This window comes from Scaptodrosophila lebanonensis, unplaced genomic scaffold (genome assembly GCF_003285725.1).
Source record: "Scaptodrosophila lebanonensis strain 11010-0011.00,11010-0021.00 unplaced genomic scaffold, SlebRS2 tig00000138-arrow-arrow-pilon, whole genome shotgun sequence".
Lineage (NCBI taxonomy): Eukaryota > Metazoa > Arthropoda > Insecta > Diptera > Drosophilidae > Scaptodrosophila > Scaptodrosophila lebanonensis.
In genome coordinates, this window is record NW_022060587.1 from 125,543 (window position 1) to 139,952 (window position 14,410).

Below are 14,410 nucleotides of genomic sequence, written 5' to 3' on the forward strand. Positions count from 1 at the left end.
GGGATCACTTTTTAACGTTGTTACATAAATGTTCAATGTGATTTAGATCAGGACTGCACGATAGCCATTCAAGAACCCTAACAAAACTTGTGTCCAAAAATTATTTTGTTGGACGCGCCGCATGTTTAGAGTGATCTTGCTTATAGGCCCAAGCACCCGTATTTTTATAGCCTGTACCCAAAGGGTGAAAGGCTATACTAGTTTTGTGCGCATGTATGTAACACACAGAAGGAGGCGTGGCAGACCCCACAAAGTATATATATTCTTGATCAGGATGAGAAGACGAGTCGATATAGCCATGTCCGTCTGTCCGTCTGACCGTCTGTCCGTCTGTCCGTCTGACCGTCTGTCCGTCTGTCTGTATGAGCGCAAGGATCTCAGTAAGTACAAGAGCTAGGATAACCAAAATTGGTATCAAGGTTCCTATAAGCCCTAGGCAGAACGAGTTTGTTTATTTTTTCTGATACACCACCCCACTCCCCCGCAATTCGTATTTTTTCTTATAACTTCCGTAATTCTCGGAATTTTGAAATCAATTTTGGTAGGTACATCCAGTTAGTACTAATGTGTCCGTGTGCCAAATTTCATCATGATAGGTCAATTCTGAAGAAAGTTATAGCCATAAGTAAAATCGCTGCTCATGCGCTGCCTGCAGCTCTGTCGGCAGCGCTGCCCGCAGCTGTTGTTGTTGTTGCTGCTTTGGTTTAACTTTGTGCTGCATACATACACGCATATAAACACGCATATAAACACGCATAGGTACGTGATGTAAATGTATGCTGTTTAAACTGAACATAAACATGTATTCTAATTTAATTTAATTCATTATTTTAATTAATTAATTAATTCATTTTTTTTAATAATTTAATTTTTAAAAAATTTTTTTTTTTTTAAATTTTTCCTTTTTGTGGAGAGTACAGGCTATTTTACTGTCGGGCTTGCTCGACTGTAGCGTTCTATCTTGTTTTTATTCGCCTATGCTATTAACATCCCAAGTCACAACCAAACGACCAGCGATCGCATCTTAAGATATTGTTGCATCGCTTTGATACCAAAATTCATGCTGGATGGCTACAGATCCCCTACGAGGATCCAAATTACCCATTCGAACAACCTTGCTATCCTTGTGCTCCGATGTTTTGCGTGGTCTCTTTTTGCGTGGCATATTTTATATTGTGTCATACTTTTGCAAATGCTTACGATCATTGAAAACCATCGTTTACCATTTTCCATGATTGATTATATTTTCTATTGACCAAATTTGATTAAAATGCGTTCTCAGAACCATAATCTACAAAAACTTACTTGATTTGTATAAAAATATACCGAAAAAGCAAACATTTTAACCTTTTTTGAAGTCGTTGCTAATTAGCTGGCACGGCAAAATCACACAACTCAACTTAAAAATCTAAATTAATAATTGAACGTTGCCGTGCTTTTTAAAACTGCGACACATTTATAAAAAGGAATAGTTGAAGAAGATATAAGTGGTGATTATGTACCGTTAGATCAACTGTTGTTATTATGAGAGTCGAAGAATCCTTTCAATTCTGCGCTGCCCGCAGCTGTTGTTGTTGTTGTTGCTGCTTTGGTTCAATTTTGTGCTGAATATATAAACGCATAGACACGTGATGTAAATGTAAAACTGCACAAAACATGTCTTCTATGTATGTATCAAATAAATTTTCTTTATTAATTTAATTAATTAATTAAATTTTCTTTAATAATTTTTTTTTTTTAATTTTCCTTTTTTGTGGAGAGTATTTTACTGTCGGCCTTGCTCGACTGTAGCGATCTCTCTTGTTTTTCCTTGCGTCAAAAAAATACGTTGCTAAGCAATTGTTGAGTTCAAATGGTGGCCGATATAATTTCGAAATCTGTAAGAAGTAGACAAGTTCAAAGCCCTGAGAAGAAGCAACGATTTTTTTTTTTTGGTGTAATCTGTACTTTTGAATGCAAAAAACAGCTGCATACTCGGTTTTTTGAAATTTGTATTGGAGCTTGAATTATTGGGTTTTAATATTAATTCACTTTTTCAAATGAAAAGCTTGAGTTATAAATTTTTTCCGATCAAATAATACAATTTGTTTGATTTTGATTTCAGTTTTTTCTTTTTTTATCCGGAAAACGAATAAGACTCAACTATGTATTATGCGTGTATGTGTATTTGTGTGTGACTGTGTATGTCTCGTGTGCCTGAGCAAAGCAGTAACAACAACAACGGCTGCGGGCACTACTTGGTCTTATGTACATACATATATGTTAAATCGGTCTATCATGATAAAACTTGGCAGTTGGACCTTTAAAAACTAAATGGAGGTAATGGAGGCCAAGTTTGAGTTCGATTTGCGGGGGAGAGGAGGGAGAGAGGGAAATTCCAAAATACACATTTTCTGCGTATTCACATAAGGCATCTGGGACTAAAATTGGACGAATGGAAAATGGAAACGCCCATAGGGGGAAAATGGGGGGGGGGGGGGGGATAAAACAAACTTGCACAGCGTACGCAGATAAGGCATCTTTGTGCAAAATTTGGTGTCTCTAGCTCTTATAGTCTCTGAGATCCAGGTGTTCAATAATATATACACTTTGTGGGGTCTGCCACGCCTCCTTCTGCCTGTTACATTTTCAGCTCCCGCAAACCTAATATACTCTTGTACATTTTATGTACAGAGTATAACAAGTAGAGAAGCTAAAGTCGGGTGTCCCGACTTTCAAATACTCTGTACATATGTATATAATAATTATGTGTATGTTTGTGTGTCTGGGTATGTCTCGTGTGCCTGTGCAAAGCAGTAACATCAACAACAGATGCGGGCGCTGCCTGGTCATAAATACATATATGGCTATAACTTCCTGGTATTTTTCGATTTTAAATGAAAAATTCCAAGAATCCCAAGCTCGCGCAAACCTAATATGCATTTCATGTACAGAGTATAATTAGGATGTTCTCTTATAATCATTCCCCTTTTTTGCACGTAGTCTATCTTAAAACGTTGCGTTATCTCTATATATATCAAACAGTTTGTCCTGACTGATTGGTGATCAACACACAGCTCAAACGGTAAAAGCTAGAAAGCTGAAATTTGGACTCAAGTATCCATTCATAGTATCCATTATAGTTTAGGTGCGCACTAAAAAAGGCTTTTGAAAAATGCGAGCTCCAAAGGGGGGAAACGAGCTTTAAAAAATATTAGTTATTGTGGTCAAAAGTTTATTTAAATACCTTAAATGCCTTCCTACTGGTAACTAATAAGGTGAAAACATATGGGTAGGTCATCCACACACAAAATAAATACAATTTGCTACATTATATTGTTTAACGGGCAATACCTGCTAGTCTTCATACATATGTACATATAAAGGTGTAAAGGACTACATCAAAATAATTATTTTTTAAGAAATAATGAGTGTGCCTATTAGTTAAAAAGAGCATGTGCTTTGAGCTCTGAAGAAATAATAAAGGCACACCATGCATCTATCTATTATTTTTTATGCTAACCATATATGTATAGTATGTACTCGTGCAACAACAAAAATCGTTTCTTTCTCTGCCAAGCATAGTGTCGAATCAGCGTTCACGCGCTCCTGCGACTGAAAATTGTCGCCGACTTGCAATCGCAAAAAAAGGGGATAGCTTGACGCATGTCTGAATGTACGAAACGCACACACACCGCCCTGTGCCGAGTATTTATAGTATAAATATAAATATATCCATGCGGCCAATGACTAAACTTCTGGTTCATTGAAGCGTATAAAATGTTCGAATCATTTTTTTTGACGCTTGAATAGATTTTAAGCAATAAGCGGTTTTTTTTCTTTCGATTTTTTTCGTATGCTCCTGTGTACATTTTCATGCCAATAGCTTCCGAAGTTAACGCCTCAGAAAATCATATACATACATACATATGTATATATGTACATATGCATGTTTTTCACAATGGTACTCGATTCGTGACTCTATTACAAAAACTATGTACAAGATTATATACAAGTACAAGTATAATATGACGGTAGGAAAATTCTTGCGACCAGACCTTTCTAACAAAACAAGTAAAAAAGCTAAAGTCGGGTGTCCCGACATTGAAATACTCTGTACATATGTTTACAATAATTATAGAAATTAAAAATATAAAGAAAATTAAAAAAAAAAAATTGGATCGATTTTACCTCTCTCGGTATTTGAACTCACGTAAAGGGTGTATAATTGCACATTTACAAAGCAATTGTCTATTCGTGTATGTGTAAACATGTTTGCAGTCAACCAAAGCACCAGCAAAGCACAACAGCTGCGGGCAGCGCTTGGGCAGCAAATATATTCTAATTTAACTTCTTGTTAAATCGGTCTATCATAGTGCAACATGACATACAGACATATAATCACTAACTGAGGGTGTTTGCAAAATTTGAGTTCGAAATTCCAACAATTACGGGAGTTACGATTTGCGTGGGTGAGAGAGGGGGGGAGGGAAATTCCAAAATACACATTTTCTGTGTATTCATACAAATTTTGGAGCCTGTTTCCCCCTTTGGAGCTCGAAATTCCCATAACTGGAAATCCTGGAAGCTGGTCCTAATTTCGGCTTCCTAGTCCTTACTGTTTGATCACCAATCAATCAGGAAAAATTGTTTTATATTTATAGATACCCGAAAGTAATAGTAAAATTTGATCAAACAAACTCCAAGAATTGCGTCAATTATGGAAAATTAGTAAAAGTAGGAGAAGAAAGAAAATGTTGGCATACTGCGTACACGTACATATATATGTATATATACATATAATAGTTTGGAGCCAAATTTGGTGTCCCTAGCTTTTATACTTTGCATGGTCTAGGTGTACATGCAAACGAAGTTGTGGAATACCACTAATATCAGAAAAAAAAAATCTTAATGTACCAACTTTGATTATTCTACAGCTCAAACAATTTAAATCTATATTAAGTATGTAATACTATATATACACTTTGGTGGGTCAGCCATGCCCCCTTGTATATTGTATATATCGTTAGCAGGCTTTGGGAGCAGGGAATACAAAGGAGCATTCCTTATCGGGCAGAAATTTTCAGTTTCAGTTTGTGCGATGGTCATTAAAATTCCAAAGGGCTACACATACAGGCCATACCTAAAATATTATTTTGTGTAGTCGGCATACATAGTTGTACGTAGCTATGTTGCTGATGCTGCAAAAGTCAACATACCAAGTTACATTGTGCAAAGTGCAAAATGTATATACATACTTGTATTTTTTATCAGGGTGAGGAGCTGAGTCGATATAGCCGTGTTCGCCTGTCTGTTTGTCTGTACGCAAGGATCTTAGAAAGTATAAGAGGTCGAATAACCAAACTTGTATTTCTGTTCAAAATTCAATTTTGAGGACATAATGTGTATCTTCTAGAAATCATAGCACAATGTGCAATGATTTATTAAAAAGCTAAAGAATTTATCGTTCAAACTAAACTGTTTCATGACCTCTATATGTATGTACATATATATTTTGTTATTCGTTGGGGAGCTATGAATTTGCAACGAAAAAAGGTTCGAAGTGGGACCCACTGTGCGAAGTCGGCGCTGCCGACAGATGAATCGGCAGCTGAGGTTTCGGATTTCCTTCAAGTGTTGCGACGCAAAGTTTTGTTTATTGCCGATTTTCCAACTAATCCTATGAATTGTTTACATTATCGATTGTTTACTTTAATTTGGCTGTGGTCACTGTGGGAATAAAGTAACTACATTGTTTCAGTTAATTACAACATTTATGTGAGTTAGAATCCCTAATGAGGTATAATCGATCAATTTGTTTATATTTTACATAATTATTCTAAATTTACGTAGGTACAGAGTATTTCAACTTGTTTTTGCCTAAGAATGGGCGACCTTCTAGGTACTTGATCACCGGGCAGCCCCTATAGCTTGCAGTGTTGTTGCCACCGCAGTTATTCGAATGGGACTGATGGGACTTTTTATGTGGCTCAGGTGGCGGAATTATGTAACTCAGCGCGCAGTGTGTACAAGGCCATTTATTTTGTGTGGTCCATTCACAGTTATCCCACTATGCAGCAGGTATTGCAAATTCTTTCCGTTTTAGACATGCACTTTAGTTTCGCAAATATTACCCCTAGTAAGTGAGAACATATACAAAGTGTAAGTACATACCAATAAACTAGGTGATTCCTTCTACGGGAGCGTCTGAGTTTTGTTCTCTTACGCAAGTTGACGGACGTTTGGCCTTACTTAGTTTTGGCCAATCGATTTGAATTGGATGGCGATGCAGTCTCACCTCGGTGTGACCTGTGATTTTTTTTTGGCTTTCTGCCGCTTTGTGTGTTTTGAGGACTAAGCTTACATTTTATTTGCACTGCCGCACTCTAGAGTTGGTTGGCGGAGACCGCTGCAGCTGCTGATTGCTAATTGTGGTTGTTATCGATGTGCTGGGTGTTGGACAAAATGGCTATCATTGTTCCCACCATGACATGTTTGAGCAGTATTTGCTTTTCGCTCGTTTTCTTTAAATCAATGAAGCTTTTCAATTCTTTTCGATATTAAAAGTACCATTTTCTATAGATGTATGCAGTTATTTCGCTTGAAATTGCAATTTTTTATACGCTGTACCCGTAGGGTAAAAAGGGTATATTAGGTTTGTGCAAAGTATGTAACATACAGAAGGAAGCATCTCCGACCCCATAAAGTATATATATTCTTGATCAGCATGACGAGAGAAATCGATCTAGACATGTCCGTCCGTCTCGATGAACGCAAGGATCTCGGAAACTATAAAAGCTAGAATAACCAAAGTTGGCATCCAGATTCTCCTAGGTCCGAGTAAGGACGGGTTTATTTTTTTTTTTTTAATTTTCCCCCCCTTTCCCCGCTACAGAATTTCGTCAATAGCGTCCACATTTCAAATGCTACCTAAACCAAACACACATAATTTCTATACAATTATCTACTGTTGTTTAAAATTTTATCAAATTCGGTCAATTCTAAGAAAAGTTATTAGCGAAACAAATTCTCGCCAGTACAACCCCTCCAAACTGCAGCAACAAGTTCGCTCTTCTTTTTCCTCTTTCTGCTGCTGCTATGGGCGCATATAACTCAGTGACGGAAGTTTACCTGGGTACAGGGTATTACACTGTCGGGCTTGCTCGACTGTAGCGTTCTCTCTTGTTATACTCTGTACATGAAATGTACAGAAGAATATTAGGTTTGCGGGAGCTGAAAAATGTAACAGGCAGAAGGAGGCGTGGCAGATCCCACAAAGTATATATATTCTTGATCAGCATGACGAGGCGAATCGATCTAGCCCTGTCTGTCTGTCTGTCCGTCTGTCCGTCCGTATGAGAGACGGAGATAGAGACACCAAATTTTGCACAAAGATGCCTTATGTGTGTATTCTATACGAGTTTGTTTTATTTTTTTGATTCCCCCCCCCCCCCCCCCCCACTTCCCCCTATGGGGGTTTTCCCGATTTTCCATTCGTATAATCGCATATATCTCGGAGACTATAAGACCTAGGAACACCAAATTTTAGTCCCAGATGCCTTTTGTGATTACGCAGAAAATGTGTATTTTGGAATTTCCCTCCCTGCCCCCTCTACCCAGAAAATCGCGATTTTCTCTAACTCCCGTAATTCTTGGAATTTCGAAATACCCCTAGTTGGTTATTATGTGTCCGTATGCCAACTTTCATCATGATAGACCGATTTAACAAGAAGTTATAGCCATAAATATATTTGCTGCTGCAGCGCTGCTCAAGCGCTGCCCGCGGCTGTTGTTGATGTTGCTGTTTGGTTGACTGCGAAAATGCTTACACTGACACGAATAGATGCGCATAGGCATACATACACTCACACAGACGCAATTGCTATGTAAATGTGCAATTATAAACCCTTTGCGTGAGTTCGAATACCGAGAGAGGTAAAATCGATAACATTTTTTTTTATTTTCTTAATTTTTTTTATTTTCTATAATTATTGTAAACATATGTACAGAGTATTTCAAAGTCGGGACACCCGACTTTAGCTTTTTTACTTGTTTTCATTCGATGAAGTCCCGCTACTGGCATCCTTTTGCTTTTCATACTTTCGAGCACGATTTAACTTAATTATATTTACATTTGTTTGGAAAATACGTTTTCTTACGCCTATGCATTTTTTATCTTTTCACAACCATCTTATCTTTCACTTCCGTGCCCATGAAAACCCACTTAGCATCCAATTGAGGTGTCTGTATCTCTCTTATTGCCCCTTAGCTTAAGGTGCGTTTTGTTAGCTTCGATGCGCTTTCGCCAAGTCCAGGTGGACTTCAAGGTAAGCGACATTTATTCAGACTGAATTGCGTACGGTTACGTTTATTTACAGTATTCGTAAATGCACCTTGTTTGGATTTTTGTTCGCTGACTTGTTTACGCCAGTTTTTAAAGCTGCCAGGTGGTATGCTAGCTTAGGTTAGCTTACTGGGATAGCGGCAGTTTTTGTCAGCCGCAAATAATGACGACGCAGCTTTCGTTTGGCATATACGGGAAAGTCTAAAGTGTATGTGCTATTGCCAATTTCTGTGCCTACAGACAGTTCGAGTTATTGAGGAAACGCGGTAGTTCCATGTTTTTCTTGGATTTCAGGCTGGTAAGATGGAATAATGCTGTAAGATTTACACACGTGGGCAAAAGATCTCTGAAGTTTTTTAAACAGCTTTTTGTACGGCAGCACACCTTCACATCATAGCAATTTAACATTTATTTTATTTAATATAGAGTTAAATAGCATTTTGATATAAATTACAGAAAGATCGGTTATTTCTTATCTTCTTTATTGTTAAACAACTAAAATCACTTTTTTGGCAAAAATTCAAAAAACAAATTTGGATGCTTATATTTTAGTACGGTTTATTCTAATGACATGTAAAACAACTATGAAAGATTTTGGACCGCTCTGACCACGCCCTCTCTTACCGCCCATATAAGGTGTCACCTGTTTTTTTCAAATAAGAGATGTTCACGTATTAATATTATTCTTGATACACCCCCAAAATATTCATCCAGTGATCTGAAGAAGTTCGAACATTGCTTATCTGTTATTGCTGCGCCACTGAATGGTATACTTGTATAACAGGCAGAAGGAAGCATCTCCGATGCCATATATTCTTGATCAGCATGACAAGAGAAATCGATCTAGGCATGTCCGTCCGTCTGGATGAACGCGTATATTTCCGAAACGGTTGAGCGCACATTAACCAAACTTGGCATATAGATGCTCCTAGTCCCTAAGCTAAACTAGTCTGTTTAATTCATTAAATTTTCTCTCCTCGCTACAGAATTTTGTCAATACTGTCTACATTTCAAAAGCAATATTAACCAAACTTTGCACACGTCATTTGTATATAAATATCTACTTTAAAATTTCATCCACATCGGTCAATTCTAAGAAAAGGTTTAGCGAATGTCGCAGTTGTACATTAGCTCTCCATTCAGAGAGTTGGTTAAGGATTCTATGAGCACTGATTCTGCCAAAGGCTTTGGCAAAGTCGAGGTGAACTAATCTGATGTGGTTTTTTCTGGAAATTGATCTTGCGTCAAAGAAGGCTATCAATAGTGGACTTGCCTTTCTTAAATCCTGTTTGGCTATTGTATTTACGTTTATTACGCGTGATAGCCTTTTAGCTACAATTCTATCCATTACTTTAGAAAGGTAAGGATTGAGAGAGAAAGGCCGGTAGAAATTCATTATTACTTGCTGCCTTAAGGATGGTAATGACAATGTAATGGCTTGGACTTCCTTATAAGGTGGGTTTCTGCAATTTCGTTACCCGAAGGGAAAACTTGACTGTTGCAATTTGTGGCGGGGAAGGCCATCAGCATTCCAAAGGGCTATGTTCAGTGAAGCCATTTTGTGCAGCAAGCATTTGGTTCAGCGGGTTTTGATTACGCATAAGTTCTTCCATTGTGCACTGCATAAAGTCCATGAAATTAATTATGCTTTACTGCATCGATGCTCTCATAGTTTAAATATTATTTTGTGAACTCGCAATATATACTTTGTTGTGCGAAGCGGTGTTGCTGAAGCTCGATAAGGCAGGTAGAAGGGGCAGACTGGATTACTGGGGTAGCACAATAAGCACATGTAGTGTTCCTGCGTTACGGCTTCCTATTCCTGCATGCAGATCAAAACCATTGTATATTACAGCTGCCAGAGAAACTATAGAAACTTTTGGGTTGTTAAAGCTCTCTAAAGCGACATGTGGTGGTCTTATACTTATAATGATGGAACAACTACTCTTTAATGTGTGGATGTGGCTGTACTATATATTTCGATATTCTAGCCATCGCTTTTTCACCACAGTGTGTTTTAGTAAATATATATTGTGCACACTTCGATTTCAGGCCTAATATCAAAAAAATAATTTATTTATTTAGTCACAAGTGATAACGGGCAGGGGATACATATGCAATATTTTTCCCACTTTTTGTCTACACTCTTCTAACAACGTTTCTCGCTATTTACAGGCTAGATTCATATTGAAGAATATTGAAAGTCGGAAATAGCTGATTGAATATTGAAATATTTGAATATTTGAAATATACTCAATGACCAAGGATATCGGTGCACTTGGGAATTTTAGTCAATGTTTGTCTCTATTTTACGAAAGAACTATTACAAATATTAAAACGTAATATATTTACTTGTAGTATATTAAAATCAGCTAAAAAAACGTTGAATTAATGTTGAGAAAAATATAAAAATGTACTATGGAATATATTAAAATTAACTATTTGGTATTTAGAGTGGGCGCAAATTAAAATTACATAAGGTTCAACTTTTAATTGAACATGACACTTTAATGACAAAGGTGTACATTTTGTTTTTAATATTATTCATATTTAAATGAGAATTTGAATAGGTTTTTTAGTTTAATTTACTTTGTGACGTTTAATTTAATTACGAAATATTATAACATTGAATTGAAAATGAGAATATTAATTATTACTATGCAATTTTTTGTTGAGTGTATAACGATGAAACTTGGCATACGAGCATACTGAAATATGGGAGTTTTCCTGTAAAAAAAATGTTGGGGCACAAAAGGAAACCGCGCCAACAGCCCACAGCCCAAACGGTAAAAGCTATGAAGCTGAAATTTGGGGTCAAGTATTCTATCATAGTGTAGGCGCGCATTAAGAAGGGAAAATTCGAGCTCCAAAGGGGGGAAAACGGGCGCCAAAGTTTGTTTGAAAAATCGTCAGTTTTCCACCAATCAACTTTAAATTTGATTTTTATAATCTATAAAAGAATACAAAAATGCATACTCGGATTTTCGAAATTTTTGGTGGAGCTTGAAGCTTATTGGGGTTTTAATATTTATTCACCTTTTCAAATGAAAAGTTCGTGTTAAATTTAAATTAAATTTTGTCCGATCGATTTCAAATTTGGGGACTGTAATCTACGTAACTAAATCTACAACTTTGCGTTCAAGGATTTTCAAAATATGCATTCTACAAAAGCAGGCAGAACAAACAATACAAAATATCAAACAGTTGGGGACAACTAAGTATACTTGTACATACACACACACACACATACAAGCAGCTGTTCGTGTAGTTGCGTGTAAACGATTGAAATAGCCAAAGCAAAATGTGAGACACTAATGTGTGAATGTACACACATACATACATATGTACATACATATATACATATGTACACACAAAATTATTTAACATTTTTAAAAGTAATTTTTTCTTTGTTTAGTACATTTGGCATTCGAGTTTTCATTAGTAACTTTATGCAGCAACAACAAATTACAAAGAACGCAAATATCAAATAGTTGGGGACATCATATACACACACTCACACGCAGAACAAGCAACAGTTCGTGTCTATGTATGAAAAAGTAAAGAGAAACATGAATGCATATGTACATACGTATGTATGTATGCCTGTGTACGTATATATTAGCATTTATGTACATTCGTATGTACATACATATGTATACATTGGACAATCGAGCACTTTTGTTTGATTGTAATAAATAATGTTCTATGGTTTTAAATCAAATTGATTGTATCGACGGATTCAACTATCGATAGTTTTGATTCTCTAACACATAGAGCATCCGACACTTGCCCATCTCTAGCATCTCAGCTGATCGCATATTTACAGCGCCTTGCCATTCTAGTGTTAGCTAACAACGCTACAAATGTATTCTGAACAAATCTAAGAGTCATTTACCGTTAAGCCTATTTTGTGAGTTTATTCATGCGATTTACAAAAGCAGAAACACACCTTTTACATTCACAACAATCATATTTGGAATTGAAGACACAAATTAGCGTTGAATTAAAAAATGTAATACATACTTATATATGTATGTATGTATGTATGTATGTATATAGGTGGATACGGCTGCATGAAAAATTTCAATGTATGTACATATCAGTGTTGCCGAACGCTCCAATTTTGGCGGGACGTCCCGATTTATAAATCAAAATTAAATGTCCCGCGTCGGACTTTTCGGGGATAACTCGACCGTGTGTACAACGTGCTGAGGAAGCACACAGTTAAGTCAGGACTGGCAGTCCGCCCGGTGCGTAACGAAGATATGTACATATGTATGTAAGTATAACCATGCATAGTACTTATTGTACTATATTTGCTATTTGGAAAATGAACTCTTTAAAAAACTTTAAAAAGCGTCGAAAGAAGACTATCATATAGTAAATAAACCTTTAATTATAAGCACATTTTACTTAGCCCAACAAAGACGGGCAAGACCAGCTAGTAATGAATAAATTAAGTTTGGTTAAGGTAGCTTTTGAAATGTGGACGGTATTGATGAAATTCTGTGGCGGGGGAAGGGGGGAAAACTCCAAAAAATAAAATAAACTCGTCCTCTCTCGGACGTAGGAGAATCTGGATACCAACTTTGGTTATTTCAGCTGTTATAGTTTGTGAGATCCTCGCGTTGATCCAGACACACGGACGGACAGACGGACTTGTCTAGATCGATTTCTCTCGCCATGCTGATTCAGAATATATATACTTTATGGGGTCGGAAATGAAAAAATAGTTTGCAGCACTTGCAGCACCTCTGTAAATCTGTCATATCTCCGGCTCCACATGGTTTCATAAAGAGACGGTCTAGTACGACCAACTTGCTGGAATTTACTTCTTTGGTAAATGAAGCATTTACTCTAAAAATGCAGACTGATGTCGTTTACACTGACTTCAGTAAAGCATTTGACTCTGTGAACCATGATCTTTTGCTCTTTAAGCTAAGTCGTATAGGATTTCCCTCCGCTTTTTTGTGTTGGATTTCGTCTTATCTAAAAGACAGATCCCAACGGATCTTGCTTAGGTCGCACATTTCTAAGCCCGTGTTTGCATCATCAGGTGTGCCTCAAGGTAGCCATCTTGGCCCCTTACTTTTTACATTATTTATTAATGACCTCCCCTCTACCTTGTCACACTCTCATATTCTTATGTATGCTGATGATGTGAAACTTATTCTGACTTACAAAGACCATACTCATTTTCATCGCCTGCAGGATGATCTGAACTGCATGCAATCTTGGTGCTTAGCTAACCACTTGCACCTCAATTGCGCTAAGTGTAAGTTCATGACATTTCACCGAACTTTGCCTTATTTAGGGACGTATACGATTGACAATGTGCCATTGCAACGTATATCGACTGTTGAAGACCTTGGGGTTCCTTTTGATTTCAAATTGAACTTCAACCTTCACATATCTAGTATTGTCAATAAGGCCAAGGGATTACTTGGATTCATTAAAAGTCGGTCCAAGGAATTTAATGACCCTTATACCACTAAGCTTCTTTACACTGCTCTAGTACGCCCTGTGCTTGAATACTGCTCATGCGTTTGGTCTCCGCAGTATAGAAAGCATCAGGAAAGTATTGAGTCTGTTCAGAAGCAATTCCTTCTTTTTTCTCTACGTGGTTTAAGCTGGGATCCCAACCTCCGCTTGCCATCGTACTCTAGCAGGCTGATGCTTATAAACCTTCCTTCCTTAGTACATCGTAGGACGGTTCTTGGAGTTGTTTTTCTCCATAAGTTGGTTATTGGTGAGGTTGACTCCTCTGCTCTCTTAGGTCGCCTTAATTTTTCAGTTCCTTGTAGACCAACAAGGAATTATTTGCCATTCGTTTTGCCTAGGTGCACAACCGATTACGCTTTGCACAATCGTTTTCGGGTCATGTGCAGACATTATAACGATCTTTAACATTTACTTTCGACAGGGCTCTCTCTCTCTGTTCTATCAAATCTATTCTTTATAATTATCTTCGGGGAAATCTCTGACCACTTACTGCTGTGAGTTGGGGCATAGCTTACCGGACTGGCATTTAAAATTCCCCCCACCGGGTTGGAGATTTCCCTCTTTTTCTTTTCGTCTCTCTTTCTC